General features: G+C 37.6%; 1 protein-coding gene across 5 annotated transcripts in view; it reads left to right on the forward strand.

The window, feature by feature from the left end:
- Nucleotides 1-27,474, forward strand: part of KCNMB2 (potassium calcium-activated channel subfamily M regulatory beta subunit 2) — a 321,616-nt gene that overhangs the window by 82,931 nt on the left and 211,211 nt on the right. The window contains exon 1 of one of the 5 annotated variants that reach the window (XM_024560656.3): nt 15,637-15,960. The exons of the other annotated variants lie outside the window; for them this stretch is intronic. The gene's annotated coding sequence lies outside the window, so the exon portion shown is untranslated. Of the gene's footprint in view, nt 1-15,636; nt 15,961-27,474 lie in introns of those variants that run through there. 5 annotated transcript variants of the gene reach the window in all.

Raw genomic sequence — 27,474 nt, forward strand, 5'->3', positions numbered from 1 at the left:
AGTAAAAAGACATACCAACTTAACTTCATCCTTCAGTAAAACTGCAATAAATCATGGCACATTTAAAATACTGACATGAATACAAGAAGAAATACTAATTTATTCTGGAATGAATGAGGCAAGACTTCCCTGAGAACCTGGTACTTGAAATGAGTTTTGAAGATGGGGACCATGATTTTGATTTCCCTATGGCTCATCTTACATACACCAAATGAATTGGACCACTGAGTATAAGTTACATAAATTATTAAAAATTGTGTACTTTGAATCAGGAGAAAGCATCCGAAACATTAGAAACCTAAGCATTAGAAACCTAAGCATTAGAAACCTAAGCATCTGGAGCAGATGTTTTAAGGAACGGTCAGTGAAAGCATGAACAACTTGATAACTAATAACCAGACAAACAAAGGGATGGCAGGGTCATGTTTACAGAAGAGCCAAAAGCCCCCTGCACACCTGGACTGTGTACAGATGGCAGATGGCAGAAGCTAGAATGGAAAAAAAAAAAAAACTACAGGAAGTAGCAGATTCTAGCAGCTGCAGAATCAACCTCACAGACTATACTCTGAACCCATTCAGGATCACTTTCCCCCTAGGCAGTCTCAGGAACGGTAGTCAAGTACTAAAGTGGGTAATCTTTAAGCAACAGTTGTCAGAATGTCGAGTGAGTCAGCTGCCAAGGAAAGCACACCAGCAGGACACTGGACAGTTTGTATGAAACACCATCTGCAAGGGAAAGACTTCTTCTGAATCACTTAACAAAACTTCTGAAACCTCTTCGGCTCCCAGCCTCACCCCACACTGTCAGCACACAATGGCGAGAATGAAGGAGCAGAAAAATAATGTAGCACACGATTAGCAGTTCCTGAAGCAGAAGGCAAGTAAAATGTATTGAAGCATCATTTGTCAAGTACGCCTGTGGGCCATAAAACAGAAGAGAATTTAGAATTTATCTATATACAAAGAGATAGGTTTTGTCATCATTATGACTGGGTCTCTCAGCAGGACGTCCCCCATTACTGTTAGTAAGGAGTACAAACCCAGAGGAAGCAAAGCAACAGAGCCCAAAGTATTCATGGATTTGTTCATCTCTCTATACATTAATGAGTTAACTTTTCTCATGTGTGTTCTATGTGCCAGGCACGGTGCTAGACACTGGATATACAAAGAAAAACAGGAGCCCATCTGTGTTCAAACAGCTTTTAAGAGCAATATTGGGGAAATACATGGGCATTTATGGGAGGGTAGGAGCTTAAAATTGAGGACTTAATTAGAAGAGGGTTGAACAGGCAAAGAGGGCAAAAGAGGACAGCTATAGCAAAAGCAAAGAGGTGCAAAACAACATCAAGTGTGGGGGAACCAGAAGCAGATCTGGATGAGCTACATGTAAATTAAGTGAAAAAATGAAGCTAAAAAATGTAGGTGGGGGCCACAAAAGAATGGCTTCCTCTTAGATGAAGATGCTTGAACTTTTTGAATGTGAAACCAATAAAGAATTTAAAACTGAGAATCCCTAATTAATTGCTTATTTTAACTGAAGTCACTTTAGAGTTTCACATTTAAGAAATTTGCTTAGATTTTAATAAATAGTCTTTATTATATTTAAGTAGTTTTCTTTTCCTATTTTACTTAGAATTTTATTAGATATTGACTTTCATTAAATGTCTTTCAACATCTTTCACTAAGATCATACGGCTTTAGTCCATGAATTTGTTCAAGGCTAATGTTGATAGGCTGATGGATGTTGCATTTTGTGAATAAATCTTATTTTGTCACAATGTATTATATTTTGATATGCTTTTATATTTTATTTAGAATCTCTGAATCCATGTCCATCAACATTCTGATCATTCTTTCTGTCTTTTCACAGTTTTTGTTTCTTTCTTTTTTCTTTTATTTTTTTCCCATAAATAACTTTATTCTGGTTTGGTACTAAGTTTATTGACTTTATAGAATCAAATCAAATGATTTACTTATTTTTCTATCACCTGGATTAGAAACAGCTTTAGAATGGCCTGTTATTTAAGGTTAAGATAACATTTTACTTGTGAACACAGATGTTTGTGGGGTTTCTACATATCTAGATATCTAACCACTGGTCTGATCTCTTCCATGATGATTGGTTTATAAAAGCTTTTGTTTTATTTTTGAGTCAGCTCTACTAACTTATATTTTGCTATTAAATCATCCATTTCATCTCAGTTTTCAAATACTTTATTTCTTTATAATTATTTTAATTTTCTATATTTAGTTAGAACTTCCTTCTTATTTATACCTTATATATTTTAATTCATTATGTTTTCCTTAATCATGCTCATAAAAGGTAAGTCTATTCTGTTAGATTTTTCAGTTTTTTTTTAAATTTTTTATTGTTATTCAATTACAGTTGTGTGCCTTTTCTCCCCATCCCTCCACCCCACCCCATCCAAACCCCCCTCCCTCCCCCACCTCCACCCTCCCCCTAGATTTTGTCCATGTGTCCTTTATAGTAGTTCCTGTAATCCCCTCTCCTCACTGTCCCCTCCCCACGCCCCCCTGTCCATTGTTAGATTGTTCTTAACTTCAATGTCTCTGGTTATATTTTGTTTCCTTTTTTTTTTTCTATTTATTATGTTCCAGTTAAAGGTGAGATCATATGGTATTTGTCCCTCACCGTCTGGCTTATTTCACTTAACATAATGCTCTCCAGTTCCATCCATGCTGTTGCAAAGGATATAAGCTCCTTCTTTCTCTCTGCTGCGTAGAATTCCATTGTGTAAATATACCATAGTTTTTGGATCCACTCGTTTGCTGATGGGCACTTAGGTTTTAAATTTATTTTTTATTTCTCATTTTCTATTTTACTAATTTCTGCTATCTGTTAATTCCTACTTCTTGCTTTTTAAAGTTGCTTGTCTAGTCCCTTCAAATGTATATTATTTACTTTATGTTTTTATTTTTCTTCTTTAATAGTAAAAGCATTTAAGACTGTGTATTTTCAGAGTAGTGCTTCTAAGTTTAAATATATTGACTTCTACCAATATTGCAACTCCTATGTTCTTTTAGCTTGTATTTTCTTGATATTTCTTTTTTCTGCCTCTTCACATTTAACCTTTATTTATCATTTTGACTTTATTTTCCTATAAATAGAATAAACATGAGTTGAATTTGTTTTTAACCCAATCTGATAGTTTTAGTCATAGAAAGGGAAAATTCTATGTATAAGTAATACAATAACCAGTGTGCTTAACTATGTCTTCCTTTCCACTTTCACTTTATTTTATTTTATTGTTTCCTCTTTTTTTTTTTCTTTTTACTTTGGCTAATGTAATAGTGCTGTTATCTAATGTGGAAGATTTTTCTTTCTTTTGTTAATTTGGGAGTTTTATTGTACTTTTCCACTGTATCAATGAATATCTTTCCTTTTACTTCTAAACAGTAAATATTTTCACACTATAACACTGTTTCCACAACCAAGATGCTATTTTGCTCATCAACTTGTCCCCTCTCCTGCCCCCTATGTTTTGATATTTAATATTCTTGGCCTTCTCCTTGCTTCCCCAAGAAGGAGTCCTTTGGAATGCTCTTACTTACCCTCTCCCACTTTGTTACATACAGGCTTTTATCGGAACTCCTTTGTCCAACCATTCTGCCTCGGGTGGCCTTACAGAACAATTAGACAGCATACTACCAGTCAGACTTTTCCTATCCAATTGTTTGTGTTTGTCTGTGTGAGTGTGAATGTGTGTATCAAGTGGCATTGCTTACTAAGTCTCTCTTCTGCCTCCATTAGTTGTTGGTTCTTTCCATAATCACTCACTTAGCAAACAAAGATCTATTGGGCTAGCACTATTGTAAGATGTTGAAAAATGCTGTAAGTTCTGCTTGCAACAGGTGTCAGATTTTTCTTCTGCTTGGGGAAAATGATTCTTTGGTACTTGAAAAAAATTATCGGCTGTTCCTCATCTTTTCTTCCTTCTGCCTTTGTAACACCTATTTGATTTTCTGGTTTCAATCTCCAACTCTCTTATATTTTTGCTCTGAGCCTTGAAATGAATCTTTGAATTAACCTTCCATCTTAACAGGGACCAGCCCAGCCTCTTGAATATCTAAAATAGTTGGAAAATCATGTATTTGGGGGTTTTTTTTCTCTCTCTCAAATATCTCTCAAATGTACAAATTTGTCTACTCTGGAAACCTTGTTTTGCTGGTTGTTTTTCAATTTGTTTGGAATTATCTTTTTCTCTCTAACTGGTAAATTCCTTTGGGGATTTGTTATTTTGTTTTTGTTGTTGGCTGATTTGGGTGTACATGTGATCCTTGGAAAATACAAGTAGCAGCGCTTGTGAGCAGGTGGTCTGTACTCTCATGGCATAGAAGTAGGCAGGTTGTCAGCCCCTTCTTGGGCACCTGAAAGAAACCTCCTTGCTTTCAGATACCTTTCAACTCTCCCAGGCTCATGGCCAGAGAAGTGTCAACCTATAAGTTTTGCTGTTTTTTCCTTCTTAGATTCCATAAAAAAACAAACGTTCCAGTAAAAGACCTTCCCTAAATTCACAAACCCCATGGGTCAAGCCTTCCAGGATATGCCCTTTTCTTGTGCTCACCCCATGACTTCCAGAAGCCAATTGCTAGGCATTTAACCATTTCTTAGGGTTTTCTGCAGAGAACATCCAAAAGAGCTTAATATCACACCTATTCAGAGCCATAGTTGATTAGAGAAAGAAATGGAGCTCAAGTGTGCTGCATTCAGCTTACTGTAATCTTAAAATCCCCTCTGTCTATACATTCTTGTACTGCTATTACTTTTGTTAAATACACCACTAAATATTTCTTCATCATTTATTTGACCATTGAGTAATTTGCAAATTACTATCATCACAGATACTAATCATTAATAATGAAGTATCAAATAAAAATGAACAGCCCTGGCTGGTGTGGCTTAGTGGATTGAGTGCTGGCCTGCAAACCAAAGGGTTGCCAGTTTGATTCCCCGTCAGAGCACATTCCTGGGCTGTAGGCCAGGTTTCCAACCACAAATTGATGTTTCTCTCTCTCTCTCCCTTTTCCCTCCCTTTCCTCTCTCTAAAAATAAATAAATAAAATCTTTAATAAATAAATAAATAAAAATGAACAACTACTAACATTGAAGTTAGCATAAAAATATGAAGTAGGGGACCTCCGGCCAAGATGGAGGTATAGTTACATACACTGTGCCTCCTTGCACAACCAAAAGAAAGACAACAACAAATTTAGAAACAAAAACAACCAGAACTGCCAGAAAATTGAACCATATGGAAATCTGACAACCAAGGAGTTACAGAAGAGACATTCATGCAGACCAGTAGGAGGTGCAGGGAGGGGTAGACACGTGTGGCCGTGTGAAGAGGACCTGTGGCAAGGTGGCAGCTGGATGATGGGGGCAAGCAAGGTGGAAGCTGGCAGAGCAGGCAATCCCACCTTCACATGCATATAAACCAGGAGGAACAACTGGGGAATGAGATGGGCCATGCAACCCAGGGTTCCAGAGCAGGGAAATAAAGCTTCAGAACCTCTGACTGAAAAAACGTGTGGGGGTTGAGGCAGCAGGAAATACTCCAATCTCACAGGAGAGTTCTTTGGAGAGATCCACAGGGTCCTAGAACATACACAAACCCACCCACCTGGGAATCAGCACCAGAAGGGCCCAATTTTCTTGGGGGTAGTGTAGAAAGGGACTCGAAGCCAGCAGAGAGCAGAGTGGGACTCATTGTTCCCTCTCAGACCTCCCCCTCACACACAGCACCACATTGTGGCGATATGGCTTGTCCCACCCTGGTGAATACCTAAGGCTCTGCCCCTTACTATGTAACAGGCATGCCGAGACAAAAAAAAAAAAAAAATGGCCCAAATGAAAGAACAGAACAAAGCTCCAGAAAAAATACAACTAAGCAATGAAGAGATAGCCAGCCTATCAGGGGCACAGTTCAAAACACTGGTAATCAGGATGCACACAGAAATGGTTGAGTATGGTCGCAAAATAGAGGAAAAAGTGAAGGCTATGAAAAGTGAAATAAGGAGAACCAAAAGTGAGGGAAGGAAACCGGGATTCAAATCAACAATTTGGAGCAGAGGGAAGAAATAAACATTCATCCAGAATGAAGAAACAAGAATTCAAAAAAACGAGGAGAGGCTTAAGAACTTCCAGGACAACTTTCCAACATCCAAATCATAGGGGTGGCAGAAGGAGAAGAGGAAGAGCAAAAAACTGAAAACTTATTTGAACAAATAATGAAGGAGAAGTTCCACAATCTGACAAAGGAAATAGACTTCCAGGAAGTCCAGGAAGCTCAGAGAGTCCCAAAGAAGTTGGACCCACAGAAGCATACACGTAGGCACATCATAATTACATTACCCAAGATTAAAGAGAAGGAGAGAATCTTAAAAGCAGCAAGAGGAAAGGAGACAGTTACTTACAGAGGAGTTCCCATAAGATTATCAGCTGATTTCTCAAAGAAACCTTGCAGGCAAGAAGGGGCTGGAAAGAAGTGTTTGAATTTGTGAAAGGCAAGGACCTACATCCAAGATTACTCTATCCAGCAAAGCTATCATTTAGAAAGGAAGGGTAGATAAAGTGCTTCCCAGATAAGGTCAAGTTAAAGGAGTTCATAATCACCAAGCCCTTATTATATGAAATGTTAAAGGGACTTATCTAAGAAATAGAAGATGATCAAAACTATGAACAGTAAAATGACAACAAACTCACAACTACCAACAACTGAACTTAAACAAACCAAAACCAAAACCAAACTAAGCAAACAACTAGAACAGGAACAGAATCACAGAAGTGGAGATTACATGGAGGGTTATCAGCAGGGAAAGGGAGGGGGTAAATGAGGAAAAAGGTACAGGGAATAAGAAGCATAAATTGTAGGCACAAAATAGACGGGGGGGGGGGGGGCGTTAAGAATAGTATGGGAAATGTAGAGCCAAAGAACTTATATGTATGACCCATGGACATGAACTAAAGGGGGGAATATGGGTGGGAGGGGGTGTACAGGGCAGAGGGGAATAAAGTGGGGGAGAATTGGACAACTGTAATAACATAATCAATAAAATATATTTTTTAAAAAAGAAAAAATATATAAGGTAAAGAGTAGGGTTACTCTCAATTTTTTGAAAATACGCATTCAGCAACACAATTTTTGCCTATGCTACCTCTTCTCGGTTCAGACATACATGGCCCCCATGTGTAGTCATACAGGTTTTCTACTCTACAATTCTGGGCTACTGTGCATTTTGTTGACATCACAGTTTTTTTCTACTTATTGGGGCAATTTTCTAGCTCATTGTTGATAAATGTCCTGATAAAGAGTTAGTTTTTTTGCTTCTAATTTTCACAAAGTCACCACCTAGTTATGTCTACAATTAAGTTTCGCCCAATTATCTTGTATTCCATGAGTGGCTTCCTCCAAAAGACATGGAAAAGATAACATTTTGAAGTTAAAGATGATGGGAACTTGTTGTGAATGGCTTGCTTGAATTATATAATGCAATGCATTATAGTAAAGCTACCCATGACTTCTTCTTTTTGTTGACAAAATTCTGGGGACATTTTTATTCAAAGATAGTATGATTGGTTTTTAAATTTCCCTGCAGAAGTAATGGCTTCATGAAATATCTAGTGTTTTCTTGCACAAGAAAAAAACTAAAAAGGTCATTTTCTATCTCCATAATAATAAACCCATACTTTAAATAAATATTTGAGTGCCTTGCATACTTGTTTTGATTGAGTGCCGCTTCTCATTACATATTTGCTAGATGTAGTTGGGTCATGCTATCCACCTTGCTGCTGCTATCAACTGCTTTGTGGAAAGCTTTAGGAATGTCATTTCTGACACATGTCTCAATGATTTCAGGTTATCCTGCATGTCCTTTACTATCTTGCATGTTTTCTGATATTCCAAGCTTGCTTAAAAAGGGCATGCTGTTTTTAACTACTAGTCGGTGATCCCAGTTGAAAACATAACAATAGAATTAGCGTGCTTTAAAAAGATAAAGTAAAAATGGCATTAACATCACACACACACACACGAAATTTGAGTAACTTTTTCTGGCAGAAATTAAAATAAAACATGGGTGCTTGGGTAAATTAACATTTGGTTGAGTATGAGTTTTAGCAGGATATTGATCTGATTTGTGTGTGGAACATTTTTTTGCATGTAACATCAAAAAATACTGAATCTCAGAAAGGTAACAAACTCCTTTTTCTTATAACAAGCAACATAGCTGTCTTTATGGCTCTATGCTTCCATATTAGCTTTCCTGGTTCTCACTGAGGAAGTAGCCTCTGTCCATTTTGACAAATGCCACCAAGTTCCCTAAAGACAAAGAAAGTTCCTGATTTCCAATGACTTCCAGAGCTCACAAAAATGTTCTGTTTGCTGAGGTTATCTGAAAAACTCCTGGTTTAATTCTACTGAATTAAGCTTGTATTAAAAACTTCACAGAACACAAAAATTCAAAGCTCTTGCTCTCAAAATTTTTAAGCAAATTGATTTTCCAGAAGGACAGAGCAGAATTAATTTGTGGATTTGTGTCTCTCTGGCATCCAACAGAATTCCCTGGGAGTAAGAGTTCTCCAGGTTTCAAAAGACATGGTCGGGAAGGAATTCTGCCCTGAGCAGAACGGAGCCTCAGATTTCATAGTAGTTATTCACTTTCCCTCTCTCTAAAATGTGAATATCCATTTCAGGAAACAAATAAAAATTCCAACCTTAGTAACCTTCTTCCTTTGCCTCCTTTCTCTCCCCTCCTGTCATATGACACCTGACTTCCACTTCAGTCCCAAAGCAAAAAGAATGTAAACTAATAAATGTCTCTGTGCGAAAGAGGGAGCAAAGCATTCTCTTCCCGCCACACTGACTACCCTGCCTTGGGCAAGGTCACAGCTCACTGGTAGGACTATCAAAATGGCACAGCCCTTTAAGGGAGCAACTTAGCAATACACACCATGAGCCTTTAGAGCAACAGTCCTCAACCTTTTTGGCACCTGGGACTAGTTTCATGGAAGAAAATTTTTCCACTGTGGGGGATGCCTTTATAGCCTGTCACCAGATACAGCTTAATTGTCAATTGCCACTCAATGATAGGGTTTTGATAGGAGTCTGCAAGCAATTGATTTATTATGGTCTCTGTGCAGTCACCATAATGCATGATCCATGTTTCTCTCTCACACTGATATACCTCTCTCTCTCTCTCTTTCTCTCAAACCTCTCTGCTAATGATAATCTGTATTTGCAGCCACTTCCCAGCACTAGCATCACCACCTCAAATCATCAGGCATTAGATTCTCATAAGGAGCGCACAACCTAGATCCTTCACATGCGCAGTTCAGAGAAGGGTTCACACTCCTGTGAGAATTTAATGCCACTGCTGATCTGACAAGACCAAGCTCAGGGGGTAATGAGAGCTATGGGGAGCAGCTGTAAATACGGATGAAGCTTCACTTGCTCCCACCACTCACCTCCTGCTGTGCAGCCTGGTTCCTAACAGGCCAGAACTTTTAACGGTCTCTGTGGCCCAGGGGTTGGGGACCCCTGCTTTAGAATGTTCAGATATTTCAGGCCAATGTTACAGATATGAAATTTTATTCTAAATAAATATAACCAGATATGTAGATAAATATTTGTTGAAAAGACCTTCAGCAAAGCATTATACTAATATGTGTTCAACAATGGGGTTTAGAAAAATAAATTAGAGAAGATCCATATCACAAAATATTATGCATCCTATTTGAAAAGATTTGAAGACACCTGGCTGCTGTGACTCACTTGGTTGGAGCATTGTCCCATAGACAGAAGGGTCATAGTTTCGATGCCCAGTGGGGCGTGCATGAGAAGGCAACTGGTCAATTCATGTTTCTTTCTCACATTGATATTCCTCTCTCTCCTTCTCTCTCTTTCTCTCAAAGCAATGAAAAAAGTGTCCTCAGGTGAGGAAAAAAAACAACTTGAAGATTTCAAAATGACAGGTTAATGATAAAATACATAAAACTACATATGCAATGTAATCCTAATTTTTTACATTAAAAATAGAAAATATTTGTCAATTTTGGAATCACAGGAGATATTTGTTTATATTTTCTGTATACTCTAATTTTACAATCATGAGCATGTGTCACTTCTATAATGAGAATTAAAGTGTTTTGTTTTTAAGGGGGGAAACAGCATGCAGTAAAATTACCATCATATCTAACCAATACCCTTGATAAAAGTACCTTTACAAATACATTTCAGTATACAAATCTGTTTGGCTACATCCATTTTGCTGATTCTTTTTCTAAGTAAATTATGAAATGTACAAATATTTAATAAGACTTTCTTAGATGTCTAGCATTAAATAAATAGAAATTCCCCAACTAACAAATACATAATAGATTTACTAGGATTTTGCATAGTTTTGTCAAGCAGGACCTTTTACAATAAATGTTCACATACTTGCTGAAAAGCATTTTGTTTGTCAAATGGCTCTTATCCCACCCTAAAAATCTAGCAACATAAAGTGGGTAATTAAAATATACAATTGAATATAAACACCAACAAACATATAAATCCTTGTCCTTTGTACCCAACCTTTGAGGGCTTCTGCATACCATGGATTTCTTTATTTTGTCTTGTTATGATTCTAAGACAGATTTGTTTTAATTAACTTACACTGAAAGCCGCAGGTATCATATCTAATGCAACATGGCATGGAGGGTACATAGTGCTGCAGCGCCATAAGTCACAGCATTAATATTAACATCAACCAGCCATCATCTTCTCATTGACTGCACATAGATATGCCTGGAGTGTAGCACATGTTTCCAGTAAGCAGGAGGGTTGCAGCTAGGAGCCAGGAAGTAGGGAAATTAAAATAAAATCCCAACAACTGTCAATATTCTATTTTATGTTTTATTTTAAAGCTGATTTATGTTCAGTACTCTGACAGGCTTCGGAAGAATGGAAATGCAGCCCAATAAGCTGTCTGCCAAACACAAGGGCTCAGCCACAGAATGATGGCTTCAGAAAGTTGGTTAAGCTAGCTTGTGCCAGGGATTCCTCATGGGCATCTAGTCCAGGGCTCAGCATCTCAGTGGGTTTGGTGGTGGGAGGGGGCATAGTAGGGAGCATATTTCTCCTAGTCTGTAAATTCAGATAAATTAATGAATGTGTATATTATATTATTATCTACCCTCTACTTCCATTTCAACACCACCCATAATCCTGTCTGTAGGTTTCAGTGAATTACTGAAACCTACAGACAGGATTAACTGCTGACAGAAGAAAGGGTTTCCTGCAGGAATTTCCATCCTAATTTTTATAAAGACAGACAGATATGCAATAAAAAAATACAAGAAGCTGATTCAAATCACAGCCTCACTAGATGAGTTTGTGCTTATAGCCCATAGATCAGAGAGTCCTGTTCAGCTGCCACCATTAGTATAGAATTACATTCTGTGTCGATTCTGCAGTTAGAACAATCGGGAAAATCTATAGTTTATCTTTTCAAAATGTTTACCAACGGCTACCTTGAAAACATAAAGAGCTATAAAACAAAAGGTAAACAACCAGGCATGAATATTTGCCAGATAGAGAAAAATGTATGCCAGTAAGCTCCAATTTATACTTTTTTACCACAAAAAAAATTCTTCCAGTGCTTATATTTCTGGATGTTTCTAGGTGAACTATTAGGAACCAGATAGCAAGTTTCATGAAGTAAAATAACACTGGCTCATGAGTCAGAAGACATACTTACAGGCTATGTGATCTGGGATAAATTATTTAAACTCTGTCATCCTCAGTTTCTCCAGATGGAAATGAAACTTGATATTTGCCTTGCCACTCAATAACTTTCTTCTGAGGATCAAATATAATGTGTGTAAATTTACCCTATAGATGTAAAGTTTTAGAAATTGTCATTTCACTAGTAAACTTTTTAAAAGGATTTTATTTGTTTACTTTTAGAGAGAGGGGAGGGGAGGGAGAAAGAGAGGGAGGGAAACATCAATGTGCGAGATACATTAATCTATTGCCTCTCACACATCCCTAACCAAGTATCTGGCCAGCAACCTAGGCATGTGCCCTGACTGGGAATCAAACCAGTGACCTTTTGGTTCCCAAGCTGCGTTCAATCCACTGAGTCATGCCAGCCAGGGCTCACTAGTAAACTTTTTAAAAATCTCTAATCAGAAGGAAAATCTTTATGAAAAGTGATGTGGACAAATGAAAGACACTTCATTGTGACTTGGAAATCAGACACAGGACTTTCATGTCTGCACTTCTTCAAATGCTTTCTTTTAATTACTCTTTAGGACTAAGAATTCAGATGTTGCCTATAGAATGCCTCTTTTATGAATTAAATTGGGACCTTAAAGTGAGTTGGCTTCAGCTTTCATAAGAACGTAACAGGAAAGAAGCACTTTTTAAACTATCCTGTTATTCCTAGTTAAATAGTCACAACAGGGCAAAAACCATTGTTCTCTGTATTACTCAGAGCATACATTATATATTCCAAAATATAATTAGCACTTGTAGCTGTAACAGATAGCTACACCTTCTGGTTATGTATCTATCAAATTTTCATTTTCATAGCGATGACTCATAATGAAATTATGCATTCATCGTTCCATTCATTAAACCACTTAACTTGCGGGCTGTCCGTGTAAACTGAAAATTCTCTGCATATGCGTTCACATCATGCTGGCCCAGACTCTATTTCTCAGCATAATGTGTTAACATACACAAATTCTTTCCAGAACAAGGTACTTTTTTGTTTTGTTTCATTTTTAATGTGCATTCAGAGAGCAGATGCTGTTGAAAATGTTATCAAGTTACAGATGCACAGAGTACTCTCGCTGAATATATCTGGTAATATAGTTCTGAAATATTACTCCAGTGCTAGCCTTCTGCTGCCCCAAACTTCATTCTCCAGGGAACCATCCAAAACACAATGCTAAGAATTACTAAATTCAATCTTCACATCAGCTGTTTTTGAAATAGTAGAACATGGTTTTAATAAATTCAGCACAAGTTTCTCTGGACGGAAAGGTGAGCTCCAAAGACACATTATTATCTGAAACTTCATTATAGGGAGGAAATTAAAGTAATAGTTATTGGGAGGTGATACAGAAAGCAAAACAAAAACAAGAGGTTCTATCTTATACGTTTAACAGCTCGCATTCTTCTCTCTTCCACTCCCTCACTCTCTTTCCTGGTCATGTCTTCTTTCCTTTCTACTCTTCCTTTTCTCCTCTTCCTTCCTTACCCCTTACCCCCTCTTTAATAATTCCTCTCCCTTTTGCTTCCTGCTCAGTTACAACCAGCAAAGAGCTTTACTCCTACCTTCAGTAGGAGTCTGATTATCACTGCAGTCTTACAATATATATATTATCATCATTCCATTTCACCTGAGGCTTGAACAGACTAATGGAAACAAGTCAGGCCTCCTTATTTCAAAATCTGTGTCCTCTTTGAATACGATGCTACCTTAAGAAATTCCTTTCTCCCTCATAGATCTTTTCTTCTTTCCCTCCCTTCAGCTTCTCTCCCTCACTTTCTGCTCCTCCTCCATTACCTCCACAAACCATCTTCCACCCCACCCCAACCCCCACAGGAACAGCACTTTCTAGTAAATTCCTTCATCCTCAGAGAAGTCAAGTGACTCCAAGGACTTCACTGAGTGTCTTTGCTGCAATCCCTCTTATTTCATCCTAGGAACAAAATCTTATACTTACCTCTTGTGTCATTAGCATCCGTTTTCTGAAGTAATCACATTATGATTGGTATCCAGCTGGGGAGTTTTTCTCTCACTCTCTGTCTCTGCCTCTGTCTCTCTGTCTCGTCTGTCTCTCTCTCTGTCTCCCAAATTATTTGTGGTATTGTTAATGGTGTTTAGGTTGTCAGGTTGTAAAGTAAACCCTTATTACATTTGAAAAAAACTGGGATATACAGCTCATAATATTATTCTCCCATCATTTTACAAAGAGAATATCATAAATTCTTCTCCCTTGAAATAATCCTTATCCAAATTTTTGGGTGGAATACTTACATTACAAACTGTGAAACTGAGGAACTAAAGACAATAATTTTGTTCTCCCCAGATTCCTTACAACTGTGAACATCTAATTCCTTGGCTAAGAAATAGTTTATGGGGCTAACAGTTAATAGGATTATGGGGCTGGTAAAAGGTTTTGGACATAACACAAAATATTTTTTTTTCTATTTGAAGAACTAAAAATTTGAAAAAGAGTCTTCTTTTCTTTGACCTACAAACATAACGTGAACAGGATTATTTTCTGAAGTTCCAATTACAATATTTTCTGATTTTGATTTTGCCCCAGGGGAACCACTATAAAGATACCCAATCAGAATGAAACATTTACACTTTCTGTTACAAGGAGATTTTTCCATTAAATTACACCTTATTCCTGAGAAAAAATTGTGAGCAGTAAAATAAAAACTAAAATTCAAAAACAATCAGAGCATATTCAAACCCAAACCAAGAATTAAAAAAAAAAAAATCAAAAACCAAAAAAACAGAAAGAGAAGAAAAGAAGTGTATTTTCTTTATCAGATAAATCAGAATATATGAGCAATTTAGATATTCAGTTCTCTCTTATAATAAAATAATGGATACTATGATCATAATAGTATTCTAGATAACAAAACCACCAGTAATTAAAGAGTGGTGATTAATAACCATTCCTCTTGAGATTTTGTTTTGCAGTAGTTTTTGTTTGTTAATTGCACCTCATTTTCAATTCTATAGACCGGTATAGTACATTTCCATTTCCCTTCTTATTCCATCTGCTACTTTCCCTAAGCATGTCCCCTAAGGAGAACTACTTGGTTTCTATAGTAACTATTACAAACTATTGCTCCTGGGGTAGCAGGAGGAAAGACCAGCAGAAGAAAAGGATTAAATCTGGGTACTTGTAGTGTAACACATTCTCTATGTTATTGTGAGCTACCAAGAACTTTTTTCTACTTTCCTTATTTGGAAAAGTACTTAGCACTTTTCAGAGCAGCATTTCAAGGAAGTAAATAACACTCTTGTCTCTGACCAATGGTAAGAAACCCCTCTTGGACCTTCCATGGTCACGATTGTCCAAAGGGGATCAAGGTAGTGTGCACGTCCCCCGACCCACCAGCTTTGTCAATCAGCGAGAAACAATAAATGTGCTTATGATCCATTCTGGCCATTTGATGTCTAATTTGAAGTTTTATATAAAATGTATATGCTGAATCCTAGCTCAGTGATGATGAGAATGCTTCCTGTTGGGATTGATTCTCTTACCTAACTCTGGAAAATGCTGATTTCTGTAACAGAAGAGTAGCAGTCCCTTACTGGGAGTGAGAGAATTGTTTGGGGAATCCTAGAGTGTTTATTCCCAACTTCACTCTCTGAGTAAAAATACCTATTTGCAAAAGGAATGCTTTCTCCTGTAGTGAAAGGGGATTTGGAAATCTGATCCAGTAGGCAGGGTGGTGTCTGTCAGTCCCAGAAGGGGGTCTGAGCCCTCTCTCCCTTTTTAATATAAGAATTCAAAAGCAGTGGGGAAGCGTGCTAGACCTATCACAGCATTGCTAACAGACAGCCTATTACAGTATTTAATAAAAACAGAAACAGCATGCCTATCATAGGCTAATAATCCTACCTCCTGTACGCTTTGAAAACAGTAAGAAGCAGCTCTAACAGAGCTTCAGATAACTAATTTCAAGCATGGCTGTCTAGCGTGCCAGTCACTCCTATTGTCCTTCCAAACTCTTTCAGACATTTTGAGCTGGGAGTATTAAAGCTATGAGTTAGCAAGGGTTGTGACATTAATGGTCCAGAAAAGCTTTAGGCACGAGAGGTAATGATGATTACCGGTGGCTCTTGGGAGGACTGCACTGGATCTGGATCGCTGTCATTAAAAATTAAGCGTGGCTTTTGAGGAAGATGTGACAACTACAGGAGGTAAGATTTGCATGTCAAACAAAGGGATCTGTTGCTGTTTCTTGCTTTTTTTGTTTGCTTTGTGCCGAGTGGGTCGTGAATTGCAGCCAGGTGCGGAGCGAGAAGCAGGAAAGCGGAGAGAGGGGAGTGGGAGACGGATCTGCTTAGAGCAAAACACAGTGGATAGTATTATGTTTTATGGCAGAAATGCCTCGAGGACAAACTGGCTCCAGGCTCCGTGCCTGCTGAGTGTGCATTCCACGTTGCTTTTCCCGTGGAGTAGAATGCTTAGAGGTCACGGAGAAAGCAGTTTGCTTCTTATCTGTGGTGCCAGCTGGGCTGTTAGTAGGGTTAAGTGAAGACTTCGGTGGGTGGGGGGCAAAAAGGTCCAAGAAAAATAAAGAGGATGCTGTCCTTAAGACTTGAAACCTGTTAGATAAATAATATTTTCCCATGGTCAATGTGCTGTGATAGCCAGAATCTGATTTTTAAAGGGGGACATTGGAAGATTACAAAGGATTTCCCTTATAAAGAACTACTTTGTATTTAATTTATTATTAAAGAAAATTGGGTACCTCCGTCCATTTTGCATGTTGAAAGGCTGATCCACGCTGTTTGCACGGATGGTGTTGCTAACCGCAGAGAAAGAGTTTTAGACTAAAAAGGGGGCTTTCCCTCTGCTCCTGCTTTTGCTTTTCAGCAACTGTCAGGGCTGCAGATGAAAATGGTGATTCATTAGAGATTATGAACTTGACGGTTTGTCTTGTTCTTTTCTTCTTCTTTTTTTTTTTTTTTTAATGAACAGCATAAAAGCACAATTCTCCTTGAAAGATGAGAGGGGCAGTTGGGTTCCAAAGTCCAGTGGATAATGAGTAGATTTGCAGAGGAACTTATACTGCTTTGTACTTTATTATGGGATCCGTGTAGCTCAATCAAAGAAGGAAATGTCAGGAAATCAGCGGCTGAGATTTTTAAAGCAAAATGCAATGATCAGAAATGACTGTTCCCCCAACTTGACCTATGGTGCAAGTTTCAGTATTTGTCATTGCACATGACCCTCGATGTGGAGTGGCAGGAACATAGTGAGTGAATTTCTCCATGTTATCGTGTTATTTCCCTGATGGACTTCACAAACTCTGATGTGTAAAGATGCTACTATAGATTTTGGAAAATGCTACATTCTGATGCATTGATTTAGTTATAATGAATGGCAAAGACACATAGAATAATTGTATATTTAAAAAAGAATATAACATTTTTCCAAAATTTCTGTGTTAATAAAGTACTGACTAGAAATAAAAGTCAATGATAATTATAGTATGTTTGTTTCAGCTAAACACTGGAATTAAAGTTAAGTGGGCTTTTTCTCGGGTGCAGTTCAGTTTGTACATTTGTGAGTTTCTGTATATTTGTAGCCATGCTCAATTAAAGTTGAAATCATTGCCCTGTAGTGTGTGGCACCTATGCTTAAAGTTGTGTGTCTATTTTTCTTAATAGTGTGATGAAAATTACTGAAACTCTCTATGCTAGTCTTTATGTGACCAAGAGCACATGTCCATAAAATAACTGTATGGAATTTCTGATGCAATTGATGGCTATGGCATAGTTTTCTGTTTCTATGTGTCCAGTGGAATGTGTGACCTTGACCTTGTAAAGTCCCATTATCTAGCGAATTGTGCTCACCAGTCAAGAACCCATGCACAGAGAGCACACAATACACAAACAGAAACACATACACACACACATTTTGTTTACAGCGGTCAGAAGAATACAAGTGAATGTAATTTCTATTGTTTTCATTAATTTCATTTATTTGAAAAGAACTTCCACTGTCTCTGGTCTTACCAATATCTTCTGAATCTAATCAGATCGAGCATTTATTAGAGAAGCGATTTTGTGCCATAAAAGTTGTCAACAGGAGAAGTCATTTTGCTGTGGTCATGCTCATAACACTTTACTGATAAACTAAAATGACTTTTCTGAATTTCCACAGATTTATGGGAAAAGTCCCTGTATTAAATCTCGATGGTATGTGTGTCTAGACTAGACGCCTACAACATGAAAAATATAGGAGGCGATTTTTTTGTTGTTTGCAAGCTGCGGGGAAAGCCAAACCAAGTAATTTAGTCAAAACAACCTACTTGTCACAACTTAATTTTGCCACCTATTTACATTGGTAGGTATCAATCAAAGCATTTCCACATATCCTTCCCTTTCAGTTTTTGCTACAGCTAGTAATAAAAATGAGCAATTCTCCAGCTATACAGAAATCAACTCAGGAATCCACCCTGACATAAAAAATAAGCAAAGCTTTAGCCTCCTTTTTTCTCAGTGCCCAAGGGTAGCACAGTCATCATTCAGTCACCAAGACACAAGTCACCAAGTCCAGAATTGTCCTTGTTCTCTGTCTCTCTCATATACACAGTCATCATTTTACTTTTATTGGTAATATCGGACCAGACATTTCACAAACTAACACAACCTTCTCTTTTATCACCTCTCTTCTCTCATCAAAATATGATGAAAAAAGAACCTTCCAAATATATTCCTGCTATTGTATTGAATAAAAAGCAGACTACAACAATGTATATACAATATAATCTTAATTTTAATATATACCTGTATATGGAAAAAAGAGAAAGAAGTGTACCATTTTATTTTCATTATTCATCTGTAGGGTTGCTAATTTTTTTCAGAACAGGCATGGCATTAATAGTCACAGGAAGACTAGCATCATTAAAGTTTATATTTCCTATCCCAACCACATTGCCATCTTTCCCATTATCATGCTTCATATAACCCACTATGTCTTCACCTCAGATTCCAAACTCATTTGTTGGTCCGTGAAAGACTGAGCAGAAATGCTGTGCCCCTTCTTCCTTGGGCTTTCTGGCACATTATGAAAAACTCAGCATCATCTTTTCTCAGAGATTGACTCCTACATGTTAATTCAGGTTTACTAGAAAAGGTGCATATGTGTGTATATGTAGGTGTGTGTGTGTGTATGTGTGTGTATATCCTCCTTATTCCTTTATAGGTAGATAATATTTCAATCTCCTTTTCTGGCTCCTTATTATCTCCTAAATATTTAAATGCTGGAGTGCTCTGTGGCTCAGCTATAAATCTATTCTTTATGTATACTTACTCCCTAAATGAGTTCAAGCTAGTCTTAAGACCTTAAAAACTATCCATACCCAAACAGCTTACAAATTCTAATGCCTAAATTGGGCTTTTCCTCTAACGTACATACTTACATATTCAACTATCTATATAACCTTTTCATGTAAATGTATGTAGGCATTGCACACTTAACATGTTCACAATCACATTTCTGAATTTCCACACAAAGTCCTCCCAAATTTTCCCCCATGCATCTAAATGGGAACTCAATTCTTCCACTTGCTCTGAAGAAAAATCTTGTAGTCCTCTTTGAATCTTCTATTCCCTTCACCTGTCACAGAAAATCCCATTGTTTCTACCTTCCAAGTGTAGCTACAATTCAACTACTCATGATCCCACTGCTACCACTCTGGGCAAGTTACTGCCAGCTCTCATATTATTGCACGTATTTTCACCACTGACCTCTTGCTTCTGCCTCCCCCTGCTCTCCTACACACATTGTGGTCTGTATCCAACACCAGTGGTCATTTCAGAATTGAAGTTAAAATATAGTATCTCCTGCTCAAAAGCCTCCAACATCTTCCCATCTAACTACAGGTCAAAGCCAGATCCTTACAGTGACCCACAGGCCATGTGTGATCAGCCCAGGTTCCTCCCTGGCTCCTCTGCTGCCTCTCCCTTCAGCACTGCACTGCAGCCGCTGTTCCTCAAACCTGCCATGCTCTCAAGCCTCGGGGCCTTTGCCTCTGCTGTGCCTGCTGCCAGGGAATTCTTCCCCTACATAGCTACATAATTCAGTGTCTCACCTTCTTCAGGTCTCTACCAAATGTCACCTCATCAGAGAGGAGTTCCCTGCAAACCATATTTCAAATTGTACTCTCTTGCACAAATCCCATCCCTAGTCCTTGCTTCATTTTTCTCCATCACATATCAAATTATACCCCCAACATGTCATATGTTAAGTTTTTATTGTCTGTCTGTCTCTTTCCTGTAAAATGTAAACTCTATGAGAGGAGGGGTTTTGTGTTGTTCCCTGACATAAGTTGTCAAATTAACGAATAAACTGATGAATGAAGGAATTCAATGTTTTTTTCCCCATAAAACTCCATTGGTAATATCAGGCTCCAAGCATAAGTTTTTCAACCTCAGGGTCAAAACTCTGTGTCATAGCACCCTATTACTTTTTCTAAACAGAAAGATACTGAACACCTTGAAAAAAGTCAAGGAGATTTACCAAGATGATTATTTTCTCCTCTTTACATAAGAGAGAAAAAATGTACATCACTGATTCCAATCTATGTCAAAGCAAATAAAAATTCAATTTGCCCAAATTTGATCTTATCCAAAAGATCAGTTCTCTTTCAAAAAGATACCTTCACAAATTTATAAAAATGACTACGGGCATAAATATGTCCTGTATTTTCTCTGATCTCCCCTGGCGATAAGAGAAGGGATGGCAAGACCAGGTTTGAAATTACAGTTGGGCTCACTACTCCTTTTCTGAACATACAGGCCCCAGTAGCCTGTGTGGGACTAGGAATCAATCAATATATGTACCATTCATTTGTATTAATTTATTGCTCTTGAAATCAGCATGATTAGTCTCATATTCTGGTTAACAGTGACCTCTCTACCACTTATAAGGTATATGTTTTCAAATAATTAAAGTATAATAAAATACTTCTATTCTACAAATTGGATGCAAGTAATAGTGCCCAATATTTCCAGAATGTTCTATAATTCAGGGAGGTAGTGTGATATGAAAAGTACATAGCATCTGAGACAAGCACAGGCTTTAAGAACAAAGAGATTTGGTCTGAATCTCACATTTGTACTTCATAGCTATGTGACCGTGGGTAAGTTTTGAAAATGTTATCATGCCTCAGTTTCCTCCCTGGTAATTGGTGACAGTAATACCTCCCTCTTTAGGTTGAAGATTAAATGTGATTATGTGTTAGAATACTTGGCACAGAGAAAAAGCTTAAAAAGTGATAGTGTTCTCACTGTCATTGTCATTTAATCTTCACAGGATGCCTGAGTAGCAGATATTAATACTTTCCATTGAACAGATAAGAAAACTAGGTGTAGAAAAGTTAATCATATTGCTCAAGGTCAAAGAACTAGTAAGCTATTGAAATTTACTCTCCCTTCAACCATAAAGAGTCCTGATAAATAGAGTGTCAGATTAACCATCTTTTAGTATATTTAGTGACTACAGGCTGCCAGTGATTACAGGAATTTTTTTAAAGGGAGGATCTGAAGAAAAGATTTTTCTTTCCTCTGTGAACAATGCAGGAGCCTTATGGATTCCTTCCCTGAAGAAAAAGTAGACTTAAGCTCTTGTGAAGTGACTTAAATGATGGCTAATTTATTCACTAAGAAAACCTCAGTCTCTAGATGTACAGTATACTGTGGCATCCAGACACAAGTTCCGTGTACCTGAAGACCTGCCCCTTGCCAGTTCTTTAAACCTGCTCTTTCTTCAGCAGAAATGTATACAGTAATAGTACATTACTCATGGGGTTTTGAGGATTAAATGAGGTAATCTGTGCACAGCTGTTAGCACTGTGCTCGGCACAAATTATATGCAGAATGCATATTACCTACCAGCACCTTAACTATTATTACCTAGGATGAAACTTAAAACATTATAAATATATGACAACACTGAGAGATTTGGTTTAAATATCTCCTTTAGTTCTGATTTCTTTTATATTGCATGTCTCTAGGTTTATTCAATAGATGTAATTTAAACGTGATTTAAATACCAAAGTATTATGTTAGAGGTCAAGGTGTTTGAGCACCTGGCCAGCCCCAGAAACAGAATTCCTTGAAATGTGTGACATTTGATTGTTTCTTATTAGACCCAAAATAAAGAGGCAATTCTAGAAAAATCAAGAAAATGTCTGCTTTTCTGAGATAACCCAATTTTATGGATTGATATTAAAAATAACTTTAACCAAATGCCTTTCCTCGACCTTGTCAGGTTCAAGTTTCAACACTCCTGGTCTTCACACAGCCTGTGACTGCATGGGATGAATTGCTGGTAAACTGACCATGAATGAATGCATCAGCTTGTAATATGACTTCAGTGCCAGGTGTGCATGAAATGTGCAATTAGCATCAGTCTGTTATTCTAGATTTAAAATTATGAATTTCTTAATGCAAAGGCATTCACTTTCATTTAATTGCTCAGTAAAAATAAGCACCTCCATACAAACTACTGGGAAACTCTCAATACTAATCTTCTACATAGGCTAAACTTTCCTTTAATCAGTTCTGATCGTCATCCTGTACCAAACAACTTCTCAGATTTCAAAGCCCTGCAGACTTGTTTGTGTTGCTAATGATTGTATTTGTGTGGGTGTTTCCTTTAATATTTTGTCATTTCCCAAATCCACCTCTGTAAGTGAAATTTTTACATTCCCTCATTATTTTTAAAAGCATAAAAGAAGCTACAAAACTGCTATTCTCTGGTGCATTTGAGATCTTTTCCCTGTCTTATGTCATGAGTTTGGCTCAAATAAACTCTTATAAACGTTTTTTAGATAAATAAATACAATACATATACCAACCATGACATAAAGGTCAGCAGTAGAGGCGATGAGGGTTTGGACAGAGGGACGTATTTGGCAGTAAGGTGTCTCTCTACATTTTACTCGAAGTGATGTAATATTACCACTAATTACACTGTGAAAGCTTGGATATATATATTGTAAGCCACAGAGCAACTACAAAATAAGAGAGCTGTATCCAAAAAACAGTATATACATTAAAATGGAATATTAAGAAATATTAAAACAACTCAAAAGAAAGCAGGAAAGTAAGAATAGAAAAAAGTAAGAAAAATCAGGAAACAAATAATAAAATAATAGGCCTAAATCCAACCATATAAATAATTGCATTAAATGTAAATCATCTAAACAAGCAATTAAGAGATTATCAGATCAGAATTTTTTTTAAAGGCCTAATTTTGTGTTATCTACAAGTAAATCATTTTAAATATAACAACACAGAAAGGCGAATAAAAAGGTGGGAAAAGATACATCAGAAAAGCTAATCAAAAGAAGGCTGGAGTGTCTATATTAACATGAGACAAAATAGATTTCAGAACAAGGATATTACAAGTGACAAGGAGAAATAGTACATAATGGTAAAAAGAGTCCATTCATCACAAACATATCATTCTAGCCCTAGCCAGTGTGGGTGGAGGGTTCCATTCCAACAGTAGTGTGTGTGTATTACATGTCAATATCCGGCAACCCTATGAATGAGTGATGTCCACAATGTCCTGTCCTCGCCAGCCCTGCTCAGCTCCTGCAGACTCATGCCTGTGGCTTCTTTATGGAGTCAATCCTTCTCATATTTGTCTTCCTCTTTTCCTCCTGCCTTCTATTTTTCCCATCATTGTTGTCTTTTCCATAGGACCTTCGTGGGATGTGCCTGAAGTAGGATAGCTTCAGTTTTGTCATTTTTGCTTCCATCAATGTTTTAGGCATAATTTGCTCTTAGGCTCACTTTTTTCATCTTTCTGGCAGCCCTGGTTATTCATAGAGCTCTCCTCCAACACCATATTTCAAGCAAATCAATTATTTTCCTATCAGTCTTCTTCGCTGTCCAACTTTTGCGTCTGTACATAGTAATTGGGAATATGGGAGTGTGGATGATACCAGCCTTGGTCTCTAATGATACATCTTTGCTCTTGGTGATGTTTCGTAATTCTTCTGTTGCCATCACAGATTTTCAAAGTTTGATTTTGAAAAAACATCTTCACGAGGTATCTCTCCTTTTTCCTGCAAGAATATTCTGTGCATAGTTCCACCATGGCCGTTAGCACACTGTTCTGATCTTTGGTTCACTAATCTGCTCCCTTCCTCCCCAATTAAATCATAAGTCTCAGGAGGTCAGGGACTGGGTTATAGTCATCGCAGTATTTCCAGTGTCTAGCAGAGTTCTTGGCAGTAGTTTATGCTCAATAAGTATTTCTTGAATGAGTTGAACCAGTGATAAATATATATTCAATACTAGATATCTTAGTGTCCAGTTTGACCTGAGGGTAAATGACCAAGGGAACAAATAAATCATGCACTTCCAAAATAGTGCTGCATAGGACTATTACAAAAATGTTATAATAATAAAGCCCTGGACCTGCCCTGTGCTTACAAACTCCTCATTCACCTGTCCTCTCACCTCTCCTCTTTACATTCTCAAGCCCATATCAGGTGCTTTTTTTTGGCAGTTTCTCCACCCCTTCCTCTCTACCATCTGTCTAGAGCTGCTACCCTAACTTTGTAAAGAGCATGGTGGAACCTTTCATTCAAAGCTAAGTTTAAGTCTGACAGCCTCCGAGTGCAAATGCCTAAGCCCCCTCCTCATCAAAGCTAGGGTGACAGATGAGCCTGGGTGAGAATTTCAGCTCAGGGGGAGGGGAGGGAATAAATCAGCTGTCAAAATGTCAAGCCTGCTGACTTCTTAGGAAAGAAAGAGAAGATGCTTATATTACTAGACAGGAGGGCTTTGGTTTACATTTGCTAGCATTTGTACTAAATAGGGAAAATGTCAGATGAATCCCACATGCAGGTTTCTTGTCATCTTGGTGGTTTTCTGAGTGTGAAATTAAAACTCCAGAATATTCTGGACATGGGAGCTCATTTTCAGTTTTCAACAAATCCATTCAACTTGTAAAACAGTATAGCTAGGCAAGTAAAATACGTAACTTAATTTTAAAGTATAATTTTTTAGCCCAAATAATTAGGTTGTAAACTCCTTGAGAGCAGACACCTTCTTTTTATAATTCTTAGGTGAATCAAACTATAATAAATATATACAGATTTTAAAAATAACTTTTTGGTTGATATACACGCCCCTCTTCACACTGGTCCCTGACGTAAAGGCATATTAGGTAAGTCAGGAAGATTTCTTACTGTTGTTTTCAAGGCTGCTTGACTGGCAGTGTAGGGGTCTAGAAACTACACAAATTTTAATTTCACTGCATCTCCTTCGTGGTGGAGGTAGGGCTCTTCGGGAAGAGGAAGGAAAGAAGGGTTTGTGAGTTCTGATCTTGCCTGCTTATTCACAGAATCACATTCCTCACAGACTTTCTTTGATTGGAAATGATTTACAAAACCAATCCCCGCAGCCTCTATCAAACGAGGATTCAATATGGAACTTTGTCAAAGTACAGCTCTTACTGCTTGGCATGCGTCTGGGGCATTTCACTGTCCTCTGTACACAGCTCGGGACTTTATAAATAATGACTCCAGTTTTGTCAGACTTTTTAAGTCTCTTTTTTTTTTGTTATTAAAATTTTCACTCCAAACCTGGTAAAGGTCAAGCACCTGGCTCTATAACTCTTATTCACAAAGGTAAAGTGTCTTTCAAAGTGAAACTCCGAGAAATTTAAAAAATAAGCAGCAATTTAAATGCAAATCTAGGTTCTTTCTTGCTCTGCATAGATGCAGAGGATCATTCTGGTACTGCCATAGAAGGTACTTTATGAGAAGGAGAGCGAAGCAGTTGGTAAATCGTGCCTATGAGATAATTCTTAAATGTCTTGAGTTTGGTTTTGCATAAGCATCTGAAAATTTCTGACCATGTGAAGAATTTGTAGCTCCACCAAGCGAAAGTATAGTTTACTTTACTTTAGAGGGATTGTACACCCCCTTACAGGGACTGTATTTCTATAGTAAATCTAGAACCATTGATTGTCTTTAGATTTTTTTTTATTTCCTAGTATATTCCAAATGAAGAAACTAAGGGAGGAAAAGCAACCAGCCAGAAGAAAATAATATCTAAGTTTAGAGGCAGAGTTATAAAAGGATGGTCAAGTTTCTTCCTGTCTGTGGGGATGATCAATGACTGGTGTAGCTTCACTTCCTAGTGGTTTTATTTGATCCTATGTGATGCTTGGGAACAGCCATATGGGGCTCTCTGTGTAGACAACTCAAGGTAATTATCTGTTTTAAAAACATAAAAATAGAACAGCACAGGAATCAATTCTCTGTTGGAATGAATCAAAAGAAAAATTGAGAGAGAAATAGAGTTCATACCTGATGGAGAAAGAAGGCTTATATAATATGGTACCAAATTTGAGAATATCTTTTTGAGAGTATAAAAGAAAACAATAGCCCTGGTACAGAGAACACTGGCTAGAAAATGTCTATCGCAACCTGTTTCTCAATCTTCTTGGCTTAATTCTCCATTGACAAGTAGGTTTAGTGTCTGCAGGACTGAAACTAAAAAAAATGGTATAAATAGGAGTAGTGCTCCAATTTATATGTCTATATGAAAAACAGCCTTGCGTGCAATTTGATTTCAGATGGTGCTTCATTTACTAGAAAATTCTTCCCCTAGACCTATGGATGTGCTCAAGGGTCCATGTGATTTTTTAAAAAATTTTCTTCTCTATTCTGCTACTCTTTAGTAGATCAGTCCTCATTTCACATCTGCATTCACTCAATTATTCATTTGTGTATTCATCAAATATTCATTCAGCATCTATGGACGAGGTACCAAGATGGGTGTTGAGGATACAGTGTTGAGCCAAAGCAGAAATGAGCTGCTCCCCACCAACCATGAGGTGACAGTCCTGGGTGAGAGAGACACTGTTCAAATGTTCACACAAATAAATGTAAAGTTACAAATGTAATAAGTGCTAACAGATTATTTAATTGAAGACATTAATGTAGTCAAGGATGTCAGGGAAAGCTTCTCCGAGGAAGATATAACTGAGATGCTAAATAAAGAAGCATAAATGTGGAAAAATAAGCAAGCGTGAAACCAGCAGGAATTAGAGGAGAGGCTTTCAAGGCAGAGAAAAAGCACGTGCAAAGACTCAAGCAGGGCTCCTTTACTTATTCAACAGTTGCTGAGTGCTGAGTGTGTGTAGACAGAGAGGCGGTAAGAGACAGAGAGAGAGAGAATTTCCTGTCCTTATGGAGCTTGCATTCTAGTGAAAAGCAATAAAAAATTAATAAAAGATTTTTTTAAAGCCTGTCACAGAGTATAGATGAGACCAGTGCCTCTGACAGAAGGCCAGCGTGGCTGGAGGGTAGGGATAAAACAGCACATGAAGTTTCAGGAAGTCATATCAGAGAGTAGTGGTGGGATAAATCTGAGAGCAGATGGGTAAAGAAAAAGGAAGTGTCAGGGACAATGTTAGATTTCTGACTTGAACAACTGCATAGATGATGAGGTTATGGAAAACTGGAACATGACTTGAGTTCCCTGTCATCAAAAAACATTTAGAAATTGTAGTCTGTACTTATGCCTCTACTTCCTTGCTCCCCATTCATTTTTCAAGGCACTAGTGTATAAATTCTAGACACACTGCTTTCCTGTGATGACCCTCTTCACACTTTCCAAGAAGCTTGAGGAGGGCCTTTTTTTTAGTCCTCATGGCCTTGATTGTTCTAC

This window comes from Desmodus rotundus, chromosome 2 (assembly GCF_022682495.2).
Source record: "Desmodus rotundus isolate HL8 chromosome 2, HLdesRot8A.1, whole genome shotgun sequence".
In the NCBI taxonomy this organism is placed as follows: domain Eukaryota; kingdom Metazoa; phylum Chordata; class Mammalia; order Chiroptera; family Phyllostomidae; genus Desmodus; species Desmodus rotundus.